At 54.1% G+C, this 13175-nt stretch overlaps 1 pseudogene; it reads right to left on the reverse strand.

Annotated features, from left to right (window-relative positions):
• Window positions 1–13175, reverse strand: part of LOC123056756 (DNA excision repair protein CSB-like) — a 116524-nt pseudogene that overhangs the window by 1313 nt on the left and 102036 nt on the right.

Here is a 13175-nt window from a genome sequence, read left to right on the forward strand (position 1 = left end):
ATGTACTCATCGGCATCCATTTTTGGATGTCAACCATCTCTTCCAAATCCGAAAGGCAAGATAATGAAACCTTAATGTAATTTTATCGAATGACAATGCATCTACAAAGGTTAAAAGGTGGTAGGTGCAGAATTATATACAGGGCAGGCAAACTTTCACATGGACCATACCTGCATGTCTGTCGAAGGGTTCCAGTCAGGATCAAATATTATAACCCTGTTTGCCCCAGTCAAATTCGTACCCAATCCACCAACTTTTGTTGTCAGAATGAAAATAAAAATCTCATCTGTATTATTAAACTCATCAAACTTTGGAAGTCCATCCATTCTTCGATATTGGTAGTCGCGCGCAGTCAAGAAGTTCTCCAAAATGTCAAGCAACTGTTGGGTCTGAGCAAAAAGAAGAACGCGATGACCTTGATCTTTCCAGACTTTAAGTACTTGCTCAACCACTTTCATCTTTCCACTTCTTTCAATATTTCCATAATCAGGATTCTGAGCAGCTTGTTCTCTCTCAAGAAGATCAGGATGATTACATATCTTCCTCAGGACATCTATCCCATAAAGGGAGTTTCTGTTACCATCAAATATTTGTTCCACCTCTGAACTAGCAAGAAATGCACGATAAGTAGCATGTTGCTCTTGAGTTAAACTACAGAAAAGAACCTGCTCTGTTTTCTTGGGAAGTTGTGCATTGACATCGCCTTTCATTCTCCTAAGAAGATATGGCATGATCAAGTCACGCAGGACAAGAGCACATCTGTACGCTGTGGACACTTGCAACGGTGTTGCATTAGCATACCCGCCGACAATAATTGGAACAGAAAACTCTGTCTCGAACACAGGCAGGACGCCCAATTTCCCAGGGAACACACGTGTTCAAAGACAGACCACAGTTCCGAAAGTTTATTCTGAATAGGCGCCCCTCTCCTGTGCACAGTCTGCAATTGCTTACACACGAGAGTTACTTCGGCATTAAGATTCCTTATGCGGTCGAGTAAGTCTGCAGCTCTTGCCCGGGCGACCTACTTTCCTTCCTGTACTACACGCCGATTAATTAGCACGGAGGTATTGACGGCTCTCTGCTACCATGCCTCTGATCTTATATGCTGTCAACGGCTCCGATGCTTTCCTCTGGATTACCATGCCGTTCCTCTTTGTATGGGTTTTTAGACTACTTACTATGTGTACCAGACTACCGGTGTCGGTGCAACAAATCCTGGATCTGTTGTCCAGACTGTGCACAGGCACGGAAACAATATCAAGGCTCCAACCCAAGACAGGGTACGAGAAACCAAGAGCTTAGAAGCAAGACACCCTGAGGGAAAAAGCCTCCCTTGCCGGGCAGGCGAGCTCGGCAAGGACGGGGCCACCCCCGGAACAAGACGTCCAGGGCGTCCCGGCAGGGCCTATCGGGACTCGCGAAGGCAGAACCACCTCACCAACTACTCCGCCACGATCCACGTCGTCAATCAGTACGGTGTCAAACCGCAAAGTGACTAAGTGGCGGCCGTTAGCCACATGGCAGCCTCTTTCTACAGGAAATGGCTACAGATGACACCCGTCCTGCGACGTGTCAAGCGGGCAGGCACGGAGCCGGCGAGATATCCCGGCAAGGCTTGTCAGGCACCCAGTGATGTGGCATTGAGCGTTGCATTTAATGTGCCCTATCAGCCTGCAGAGTTTGGTATGATAGCACCGTTTGCTATCTTATCAATGCATAATGACTACTTTGCCATTGTGGTAACCCTTTAATCTATAAAAAGAGGTCCATAGCAACCATAGAAGGGGTTAGAAGGTTGGACAACCCACACCCTCATACTTGCGTAGCCACTGCTGCCCTCGTTCCCCTAGCGTCACTCCCGCGAGCGACCGAGGGGCCAAGCCCCCCTTCGCCCTCCACCTCCCCTCGCCACCGCCGGACCGCGCCGTTGGGTAAAGCCCGATTGGTGTTGGCAGCGGCGGGGCCTCTCTCTCCCCCGCATGGTGGGGCTTGGCACTGGCCGACGCCTTCGTGTGGTGGTGCGGCACGGCGGTGGGATGGCTTGACGGCGACAGCGGCATGGGCCTCACCCGAAGCGCTGGAGGACTGGTCGTGGCGAGGCTTCGACCTGGGGCAGCATCGAGCGGCTGGGGGCTCTGCCCAGATCCGTCCATGGGTGCCTTCAGGGCCTCCTGCACGCTACTCGGGGCGCATGCCTAGTCGTGGTGGCTAGGGTTGTGGCTGTTGGTGCTAAACAACTCGAGCGTGGTGGATGGGCGCGTCATGGTGGTAGATCAGGGCCGCAGCGGTGGCCCGGTCAGATCTATCCTCACGGTGGCGTTGGCCGCGGGTGGGTAGGGCTGCGGGCGGCTGCCTCAACCGGGCCGTCACGGCTGGTCGGTGTGGAGGTGCAGTGGCGGAGGTTTGACCCTCTCCTACTTCTTCATGAGGTGCTCGGGTCTACGATTGGAGGCGCATCCTGCGGGTGGTGCACGGCGGCTCGACGAGCTTGTCTTTGGCTAGACACGAGGCGCGCAGAGGGCGCTCTGGGGAGATGGCAGGGGTGCCAACACGGGTCTTGCTGTTGCCGGCTGTGGTGACGTTGGCCCGGACACAGTTCGAGAAATGACGAGGTGGTTGCGGTTTCGTCGGCCGCCGCCTGTGGCCTGCCCCTCCCTTGCTCCGGCCGGCTGGACCTCGTTCTTGCCCAAAGGTGGCGCTTTGCCAGCAGCAGTGCCGGTGAACCATGGTGTAGGTGGCGTGATGGTCTTGGATACTGGGGCGGCGGCTCAGGTGGTGACAGCGCAGGCTCATGGGTGTAGCCTGTGGCTCAACTGCTACCATGGCCGTGTGGGCGACATGGTGGCTGAGGTGTGACGTTCGGTGGAGGTGGTGCGGAGTTCGTCCCATTTGCCGTTGGCAGTGAGCTATGGCCGGGTTGAAAACCTTGTTTTGTCTTTGGGCAGTCCAGGGGCGGCGATTTCGTTCCCTTCTTGAAGGCATCATCATGGATCTCATTGCCCATCATGTAGCTCTAGGGGAAACACTAATCCTCGGATCAGGTCATGGCGGCGCTCTGGCGCTGTGACCTTCCTGAAGGCGCCGCCTTGGATCTCAAGGTTCGTCATATGTGGCTTCGTCTCCTCATGGTGGCGTGTTCTCGGTGGAGGACCCCGGTAGCTCTTGTAGTGGTAGGGATGGTGTTGCTGCACTCAACTCCTATGTATCCAACCTTGGGTGTGTGCGTGTGTTGGGGAGGTATTTGTTTGTATCGGATTGTCAGTAATCGTTGCTTTATATATAAAACGGGGCGAAAGCCTTTTTCGGTATGCCTACAGCGGAGGACCAACTCATTGGGCGAAAGCGCCCACACCTCTTGTGCCATATGAAGCTGGTGCATCACCAAAAGTGTGGTGTGGTGGAGCACCTTTGCCGCCGAGAACAAGCCTTTACTCCATGTAGCGAGGTGATCGCCGGTCTTTTTTATCTTGTGGTGCAGGACTTGGTAGGGCTCGGTGTGGTCGTTTTGCTCGTTCCAGGCATTGTGCATCACCTCGCTGAAGCCTCCGAGCGAGGCCTAGAAATTCTCAAACTTGAAAGCACGTGGCCTACGCACCCATGTCATCTGCAAATAACAGAGGGCAATGATCTGAAAGGGAGGATGAGAGGGCAAGAAGGATATGAGTGCCAAACTGCAGGTTCCACTCGGCATTGCAAAAAAAAGAGTCAAGTTTGCAAAGCATTGAATTTTCCCTTTTATTGCTCCAAATGAAGCGACAATTTTGAAGATGGATATCCTTAAGGTCACAAGTATGCAAAGTGTCAAGAAACCGACTTATCCGCCTCCTATTGGCATTCCTCTTATTCTTATCACAGGCTCGATACATTTGATCACCTAAAGCAAACCACAGAGAAACATTAGGCGGCATTTGCAAGGTGAGCTCGGCAAATAAAGCTTCTCTGAGGGAGGAAGTTTTTTTTGGAAAAGGAGGATAACCCCCGGCCTCTACATATGGGAGATGCATGCGTCCATTTTATTGATTATTCTCGAGGACCTTACAAAGTAGAACAACAATATGCCTGAATCTGCTATTTTGGCAACATCTGCCGCTACTCCTATCCAAATGATGAAGGGGGTGCAAGTTGGGCCACATACCCAGACCTCTCACCTAACCTTAACATCTAAAGCCGGAGGCCCCGACCGACCCATCTGCCGGGCCCGGGGCTCAAACCGGTCCGACACACTCACATGTGTCACCGCCGCCATCTTCCACTAGACCATCTTCAGAGCAGATTGAGGTGACAACCTTGGCAGGTCCTCCGCCATCGACACCACCACGACGCCAAACGACGACCTCCACCTACATGACCTTTGGCAGGTCCTCTGCCATTGACGCCACCACGACACCAGCCGACGACCTCCAACTACCCGAGTCCATCTCCAAGCAACGGACATAATCCATGCTAGGATAGGGCCGCGCCAGCGCCGTCACCCACCACCCACAAGCGCCACCTAACCCCAAGGTTCCCAAAGCAGCGCCTTCAAGAAGGGAACAGCGCCGTGAGCGCCGCCGCCTTCCCAACAAAGTTAGGGCTTCCGCCCGGGAGAGCTAGGGGAAGGTGAAGCGAGGAGATCATTCCATACCGACGCCTCCAAGAAGGGGAACGGTGTCCTCAGACGTCGCCGTCGGCTCGGCCGGTCATGGCCAGCCAGGGATTTCGCCTGAACTAGATCCCCGCCACCAGCAGCGCCTCCTATACAGAATCGGCGACCAAGAGGAAGCGCGGCCCGACCAGGCTGGCCCGCACGCCGAACGGGGGAGGAGGGGAGGCACCAGATCGCGCGCACCGACCGTCGCAGAAGCCGTCTGCGACCGCCAACGACCACCGGATCCCGCCGCCTACGCGGCCAGGACACGAGATCCACTCCAGATCCGGGGTTCCCCACGCAGAAGTAGGGCAACCAAGGCCCCACCGCCACCATCCTTGGCGCCCCTGGCTTGCCCGATGGCTGCCTCAGGCGGCGGCGAGGAAGGGAAGAGGGAGGGGGTGAGGAGGAGGGGCGGCTAGGGTTGGGTGGTAGGTCAGTAAACCGATGTTATCTTAAATCATGAATCGGATTCCTTCACATGGACGCCGAAAGGCAGAAAGCGATGGTGGTGATGTTGGTGATGTCGACCACATGGTCGTCCCAAAGCATGAGAATCGACCACATGGTTGTACTGACATTGATAAACAAGGATACCCTTAGAAACAGGCTTGAAACCACAATGGTTACAGCAGCTAATTAAGCAAGGCAACATGCCCACAACACAACAACACGCGCACGACATCTAGAACAGGAGCTGGCAACATGCTCACACACACAGCATCCATGGACGCTGTCCACCCTTGAAGGTTGCACTATCATCAGAACCTGTAGAAGCCCAAGTCCCAACGATCCATCAGATAGCAGCAGCCTCCTCGTGGTTGACCCTCAAGCTAATAATGTCCAATATGCCTTCACATATATGCCATTTGCAGTTGGAATCCTCCCAACTCCTTCAAGCTGACAAGGCAGTCAACAATATACTACTGGATCGTCCTCCCCAAACTTCAACATCTTTGCTTCAACTATTAACTGCCTGCACATGACGAATGGCAGGCACTGAGAGCTTCTCCCACAACCAAATGGTACCCCCCCGGATTTAAGTATTTTAGCTGACTCTGGGGCATTGCAATAAGCTACCTTAGTTTCCACTCTTTGTGGAACGGTGCTATCAGGTTTTTGCCTCATATTTATTTGTGACATCGGATACTATCAGTGTAGAATATGTGAATTGCATGATACATTGCTCTTGTGCATAGTCATGTATATATGATGTACAAAGGTGGGTCGCGGACCTTAACTATACAAGGAACTAGGAGGCGGGTCCAATACACAATGTGCACATATACTCAACACCCCCGCAGTCGAAGCGGCACCGCGGCTGACGCAAAGACTGGACATGAACTCCTCAAATGACGCCGTAGGTAAGCCCTTGGTCATGATATCAGCAAATTGTTGAGAAGTAGGGACGTGTAAAACACGAATATGACCAAGGGCCACCTGTTCCCGAACAAAATGAATATCCAACTCAATGTGCTTGGTCCGTCGATGATGTACCGGGTTAGCGGAGAGGTAGACCCCCGAGACGTTATCGCAGTAGACCACCGTGGCACGGTCAACAGGGCAAGAGAGCTCCTGAAGCAGTTGACGAAGTCACGAACACTCGCCGACGGAGTTGGCCACCGCACGATACTCAGCCTCAGCACTCGAACGAGAGACCGTAGGCTGCCACTTGGACGACCACGAGATAAGTGAGGGTCCAAGGTAGACACAATAGCCCGAAGTGGAGCAACGAGTGTCAGGGCAGCCCGCCCAGTCTGCATTGGAGTAGGTGGTGAGGGTGGTGTCGGCGGAGGCGTGAAGCATGACGCCAAGATCCATAGTGCCACAGATATAGCGGAGAATCCGCTTGACGGCAGCCCAGTGAACGTCTCAAGGAGCACGCATATGAAGACACACCTGCTGCACGGCATACTGGATCTCCGGTCGAGTCAGAGTGAGGTACTGGAGAGCACCAACGATAGACCGATAGAAAGCAGCATCCGAAGCAGGAGAACCAGCCGTGGAAGAAAGCTTGGCCTTCGTATCAACAGGCGTAGCGGCGGGCTTGCAGTTAAGCATGCCAGCGCGCTCCAGGAGCTCGTGAGCGTACTTCCGCTGATGAAGAAAGAAGCCATCCAGACGGCGCACCACCTCGACACCGAGGAAGTAGTGCAAAGGACCCAAGTCCTTGATGGCGAACTCAGCACGGAGACGAGCCGTGAGCTGACTGAGGAGACCAGCTGTCGGGGGGATGGACCCCGGGAAGGCAACAGAACCCGGATCCTCTTCAAAAATCAACGGGGCTGGCACCGCCCCTCAATACCGGCACGCGCTTAGCCGGGTCGCTCGACCCGGCCAAGCACCGCAAGCCGCCCAGACTAGCCGACCCGGCAAGACACGTCGACTCGGCCCCAACAACTAGCGCAAGACAGCCGAACCCGGCACGACCGAAGCCTCCTCGACAAGCCAGCACCACCCATGGCATGCTACGCAATCCATCCACGGGTCAACTCTCGTCCCATCCAGGTCGTATGATGGGACGAGACCTCAATCAATGATGACCGAGGTAACAGTGCCCCGCCCATGACTCTGGTCAGCAGGAACGTGGCAACAGTGCCCCTCACCTACCCGCTGACCAGGGCTGGCGTGCCTACAGTGCCCCCGCCTTCACCGCTGACGACTGCAAGCGGCAACCTGACGGAGATCACTGTACACGACTCGACTCGGCCACGCCCTGACGATCGGCATGACGGCGCACAGTCCCCCTAGGCACGCGGGGCCCGCACCTAGGGGAACCCGGCGAACAACAAACCCTCAGCGGGACCCAGTCCGGGTTCCCGGACACTGATAATACGGACCCACCAACTTGTAACATTACCCTTGTACCCCCGGGGGGTTGGACTATAAAACCCCCCGGGAGCCCGCGATCATGGGCAACCGAACAAGAGAGAAAGCAGAAGACACATAGGAAAAGCAAGCAAGCATAGGACTAGCCACAAAACAGCGACACCGGAGAGGAGCAGCCCAAGCCTTGGCCAGCTTCCTTCCTCCTCCATACAGCTCCAGGAGCAAGGTTGTACTATCGATCATCCAACTACACTCGACAGGACTAGGGGTATTATCTCTCCGGAGAGCCCCGAACCTGGGTATGTCGGGCGTCCCGCGCCCGCTCATGCCAACCTCGCCTATAGAGTCCACCAACGCCCTCAAGCCTCCTCCTCTCTTTAGACATCCCTTGGCATCTGCCGTGCGCCCACCACGACAGTTGGCGCCCACCGTGGGGCAGCTCGAGGAGCTGGCCGGGAACATGCTTCAGACGGGGCCCTTCTCCTACACCGACGAGTCTGTCGTGCTGGCGGACGACGTCGTCGGCACGCTAGCCGCCTCCTTCGCCGCGCTGCGCATCTCCAATGCCTTTGCGGCCGACGAGTACCCCAGCGAGGTGCTCAACTACTCCGACTCTCCGCTCTCCCTCGGCTGTGGCATTTCCGCCGAGGCAATGGACGTCCACGTGGAGGTTTTCGTTACCGGCAACGGCACCTCCTCCTCGTCGAGCAAGACAAGGAAGGCTGCCGAAGCCAGGGCCGCAGCGGAGCGGATCGAGCCTTCCGATCCGTTGCGCGCCGCAATGCAGAGCCTCCGCATCCCCATCGGCACCGACATCGACGCCACCAACGTCACTGAGGCCCGAACCTAGCTCGAGGAAAGGCGCCAGCAGATGCTGGACCTGTCCGAGACGCTCGCCGCCACTCAGCGTCGCCTGGACGCCGCTCAGCTGGAGCGCGATGCCGCCTACGGATTCACGCCCACCGCGGCCGACCCAAGCCGGGTCGCCGATGTGCGTGCCCGGGGAGGCGCGATCAGCCGCGCCGTCCCAAACGTCTACGAGACCCCAGCGAAGAATATGCGCGCTGCCCAGGCAGCCGCAGCTGGCCTGGACCAGCTCGCGGGTGAGGAGCTGAATGAGCGCATCGGGCGGATGCCCAAACTCCTCCACGCTGCCAACACCCAGCATGACCGCCTCAACCAGCTCGCCAAGCCAGCGGGATCCGGCTCCGGCCGCCTTGGCGGGCCAGACGAACTTCTGCACACCGCTTCCTCGCCACTCGGCAAGGCTCACTCCGGCCGAGTCCGGACTCGACGCGACCCGGCCGCTATAGCCACCGGCGGATTGGTCGACGAGTCCGTCCTAGAGATCCAGCGCGGAACCGGCCATCATGGCCGGCGTCCGGCTTCAACCGACCCGGCCCCCCATGGCCTGGCCGCAAGTTGACTCGGCCAGCGCGCCATCGACGACGCCGACGCCCGCCACCACCTCGATCGGCTTGCTCGCTCCCTGAAGGTGGAGGAGAGCGGCGCTATCGGGTCGGCGTGCTTTGGCCCACGCATCCGGGAGGAGCCCTTCCCCAAAGGATTCATGCTCCCCCGCGACACCCCCAACTACAACGGGACAGTGAAGCCAGAAGACTGGCTCACTGACTACACCACGGCCATTGGCATCACCGGTGCCAATCATCGTCTCATCGTGCGCTACGCACCGCTCATGCTCCAAGGATCGGCCCGCACGTGGTTGAACAGCCTGCCGATGGGCAGCATCAACACGTGGGTGGACTTCGAGGAAGTCTTCGTCCACAACTTCACGGGGACCTACAAGCGGCCCGGCTGCCCTAGCCAGCTCGCCATGTGCGTGCAAGGGCCTACGGAGACCAGTCGCGAGTACCTCACACGCTGGACCGAGCTCCGAAACAGCTGCGAGGGCGTCCATGAATTCCAGGCGATCCAGTACTTCGTCAGCGGGTGCCGAGACGACACCCTCCTCAAGCACAAGCTCTTACGCTCCGAGCCGGCCACCATGGCCGCGCTCATGGTGACGGCGGACAAGTACGCCACCGCCGACTCCGCCATGAAGATCCAGGTGGCGCTGGATGAAGCCGGCAAGAAGAAGCCAGTTCCCCCTCTGAAGCCGGCCGGTGAAAGCAGACGGCAGCAGTATCACCAGAACAACAAGCGCAAGGCCGACCAGCTGGCGCCGCGTCATGACAACCGGCTCGTCGCGACCACCGAGCCCACGGTGGACCCGGCGGCAAAGCGCCGGCAAACCGGCAAGACGGCATGGCAACCCGCCATGAGCTTCGAGCAGATGCTCGACGCCTCCTGCAAGCACTACAGCGGCGCAAAACCCTCCACGCACACGCTTTGGCAGTGTGCCATCACCAAGCGCATCATAAGGGGCGATGTCCCGCCCCCTCCGGCTCCGGCTCCGGGCGCAGGGCAGCCGCCTGCGCCTCCACCGCCGCCTCCAGCTGGCGGCGCGATGCACGACGACGCATACCCGAACCAGAACGCAGCCTACGTCGTCTTCACCAGCCTCGGCGATGACAAGCGCAGCGAGCACCTCCTTCGGCAGGAGGTGAACACCGTCGTCCCGGCCAAGCCGGAGTTCATGCATTGGTCGGATCTCCCAATCACCTGGACCCGGGAGGATCACCCGGCAGTCATGCCGAGTCCGGGTGGTTACGCCCTCGTCCTCAACCCCACCATCGTCGCGCGGCGCACATGCAAGTTCTACTGAGTCCTCATCGACGGTGGTAGCAGCATCAACATCCTCTACCGCGACACGATGACCAAGCTCGGCCTCAAGGCCGAGGACCTGGAGCCGACCCGGACGATCTTCCACGGCATCATGCCCGGCCTCTCCTGCTCCCCCATTGGTCGGGTCCGGCTAGATGTCTTGTTCGGTGACAACGGCCACTTCCAGCGCGAACCGATCTGGTTCGAGGTGGTGGACTGATACGTCTCCATCGTATCTACTTTTCCAAACACTTTTGCCCTTGTTTTGGACTCTAACTTGTATGATTTGAATGGAACTAACCCGGACTGACGCTGTTTTCAGCAGAATTGCCATGGTGTTGTTTTATGTGCAGAAAACAAATATTCTCGGAACGACCTGAAACTCCACGGAACATCTTAGAAAAAATAATAAAAAATCCTCGCCAAAGATGGAGACCAGGGGGCCCATACCCTTCTCACGAGGGTGGGCGTGCCCCCCCTAGGGCGTGCCCCCTACCTCATGGGCCCCCTGGATGCCCTCCGACACCAAATCCAACTCTATATATTTGCTTTTGGAGAGAAAAAAATAAGAGAGAAGAAATCATCACGTTTTACGATACGGAGCCGCCGCCAAGCCCTAAAGCCTCTCGGGAGGGCTGATCTGGAGTCCGTTCGGGGCTCCGGAGAGGGGGATTCGTCGCTGTCGTCATCATCAACCATCCTCCATCACCACTTTCATGATGCTCACCGCCGTGCGTGAGTAATTCCATCGTAGGCTTGTTGGACGGTGATGGGTTGGATGAGATTTATCATGTAATCGAGTTAGTTTTGTTAGGGTTTGATCCCTAGTATCCATTATGTTCTGAGATTGATGTTGCTATGACTTTGCTATGCTTAATGCTTGTCACTAGGGCCCGAGTGCCATGATTTCAGATCTGAACCTATTATGTTTTCATGAATATATGTGAGTTCTTGATCCTATCTTGCAAGTCTATAGTCACCTACTATGTGTTATGATCCGGCAACCCCGAAGTGACAATAATCGGGACCACTCCCGGTGATGACCATAGTTTGAGGAGTTCATGTATTCACTATGTGCTAATGCTTTGTTCCGGTTCTCTATTAAAAGGAGGCCTTAATATCCCTTAGTTTCCAATAGGACCCCGCTGCCACGGGAGGGTAGGACAAAAGATGTCATGCAAGTTCTTTTCCATAAGCACGTATGACTATATACGGAATACATGCCTACATTACATTGATGAATTGGAGCTAGTTCTGTGTCACCCTATGTTATGACTGTTACATGATGAACCGCATCCGGCATAATTATCCATCACTGATCCGGTGCCTACGAGTTTTCCATATACTGGTTTACGCTTATTTACTTTCCCGCTGCTACTGTTACAATCACTACAAAATACCAAAAACATTACTTTTGCTTGTCTTTACTTTTGTTGCCGTTACCACCACTATCATATTACTTTGCTACTAAACACTTTGCTGCAGATACTAAGTTTCCAGGTGTGGTTGAATTGACAACTCAGCTGCTAATACTTGAGAATATTCTTTGGCTCCCCTTGTGTCGAATCAATAAATTTGGGTTGAATACTCTACCCTCGAAAGCTGTTGCGATCCCCTATACTTGTGGGTTATCAAGACTAATTTCTGGCGCCGTTGCCGGGGAGCATAGCTCTATTCTTTGAGTCACTTGGGATTTATATCTGCTTATCATTATGAAGAACTTGAGAGATCCAAAAACCAAGATCTATCCCTCAACTACGAGGGGAGGTAAGGAACTGCCATCTAGCTCTGCACTTGATTCACCTTCTGTTATGAGTAAGCTTGCGACACCTACACCTGCTTCTGCTATTCGTTCTGATATGTCGCATGTTATTGATGATGCCACTTCTGCTATGCATGATACTTATGATGAAACTGCTTCTATGCCTGATACTACTGTGCCCCTTGGTGAATTTCTTGATGAACAAATTGCTAGGGCTAGAGAAAAAGAAATTATTGAATCTGAATACGATGATGATAGTGATGATGAAAATATGCCTGTTATTCCTGAGGGCTATCTTTTTGATATGGAATCTTCTGCCGCTATTTTAGCTTGCAAAGATAGATATGAGCTTAAGAGGTTATTAATTAAATGGAACAAAGAATCACTTAGAGATAAAATGAAACCCGACCCTGCTTTTGCTACTTCACCTATATGTGTTCCTGATAAGGATTATGAATTCTCTGTTGATCCTGATATAATTACTTTGGTTGAATCTGATCCGTTTTATGGCTATGAATCTGAAACTGTTGTGGCACATCTTACTAAGTTAAATGATATAGCTGCCCTGTTCACTAATGATGAGAGATCGCGTTACTTTATATACTCAAAATATTTCCGTTCTCATTAAAGGGTGATGCTAAGATATGGTTTAATTCTCTTGATCCTGGTTGTGTGCGTAGTCCCCAGGATATGATTTATTACTTCTCTGCTAAATATTTCCCTGCTCATAAGAAACAAGCTGCTTTGAGGGAAATATACAACTTTGTGCAAATTAAAGAAGAGAGTCTCCCACAAGCTTGGGGGAGGCTTCTCAAGTTACTTAATGCTTTGCCTGATCATCCTCTTAAGAAACCTGAAATACTTGATATCTTTTATAATGGACTAACCGATGCTTCCAGAGATTACCTGGATAGTTGTGCTGGTTCTCTTTTCAGGGAAAGAACACCGGATGAAGCTGAAATTCTATTGAATAATATGTTGACAAATGAAAATAATTGGGCACCTCCGGAGCCAGCTCCTGCTCCAATTACTGAGCCTATTCCTAAACCAACTCCGAAGAAGAGAGGTGTTCTATTTCTCAGTCCCGAAGATATGCAAGAGGCAAAGAAATCTATGAAAGAGAAAGGTATTAAAGCTGAAGACGTTAAGAATTTACCTCCTATTGAAGAAATACATGGTCTTAATATACCGCATGTTGAAGAAACATATGATCTCAATTCTTTATTTATT

This window comes from Triticum aestivum, chromosome 3A (assembly GCF_018294505.1).
Source record: "Triticum aestivum cultivar Chinese Spring chromosome 3A, IWGSC CS RefSeq v2.1, whole genome shotgun sequence".
Taxonomy (NCBI): domain Eukaryota; kingdom Viridiplantae; phylum Streptophyta; class Magnoliopsida; order Poales; family Poaceae; genus Triticum; species Triticum aestivum.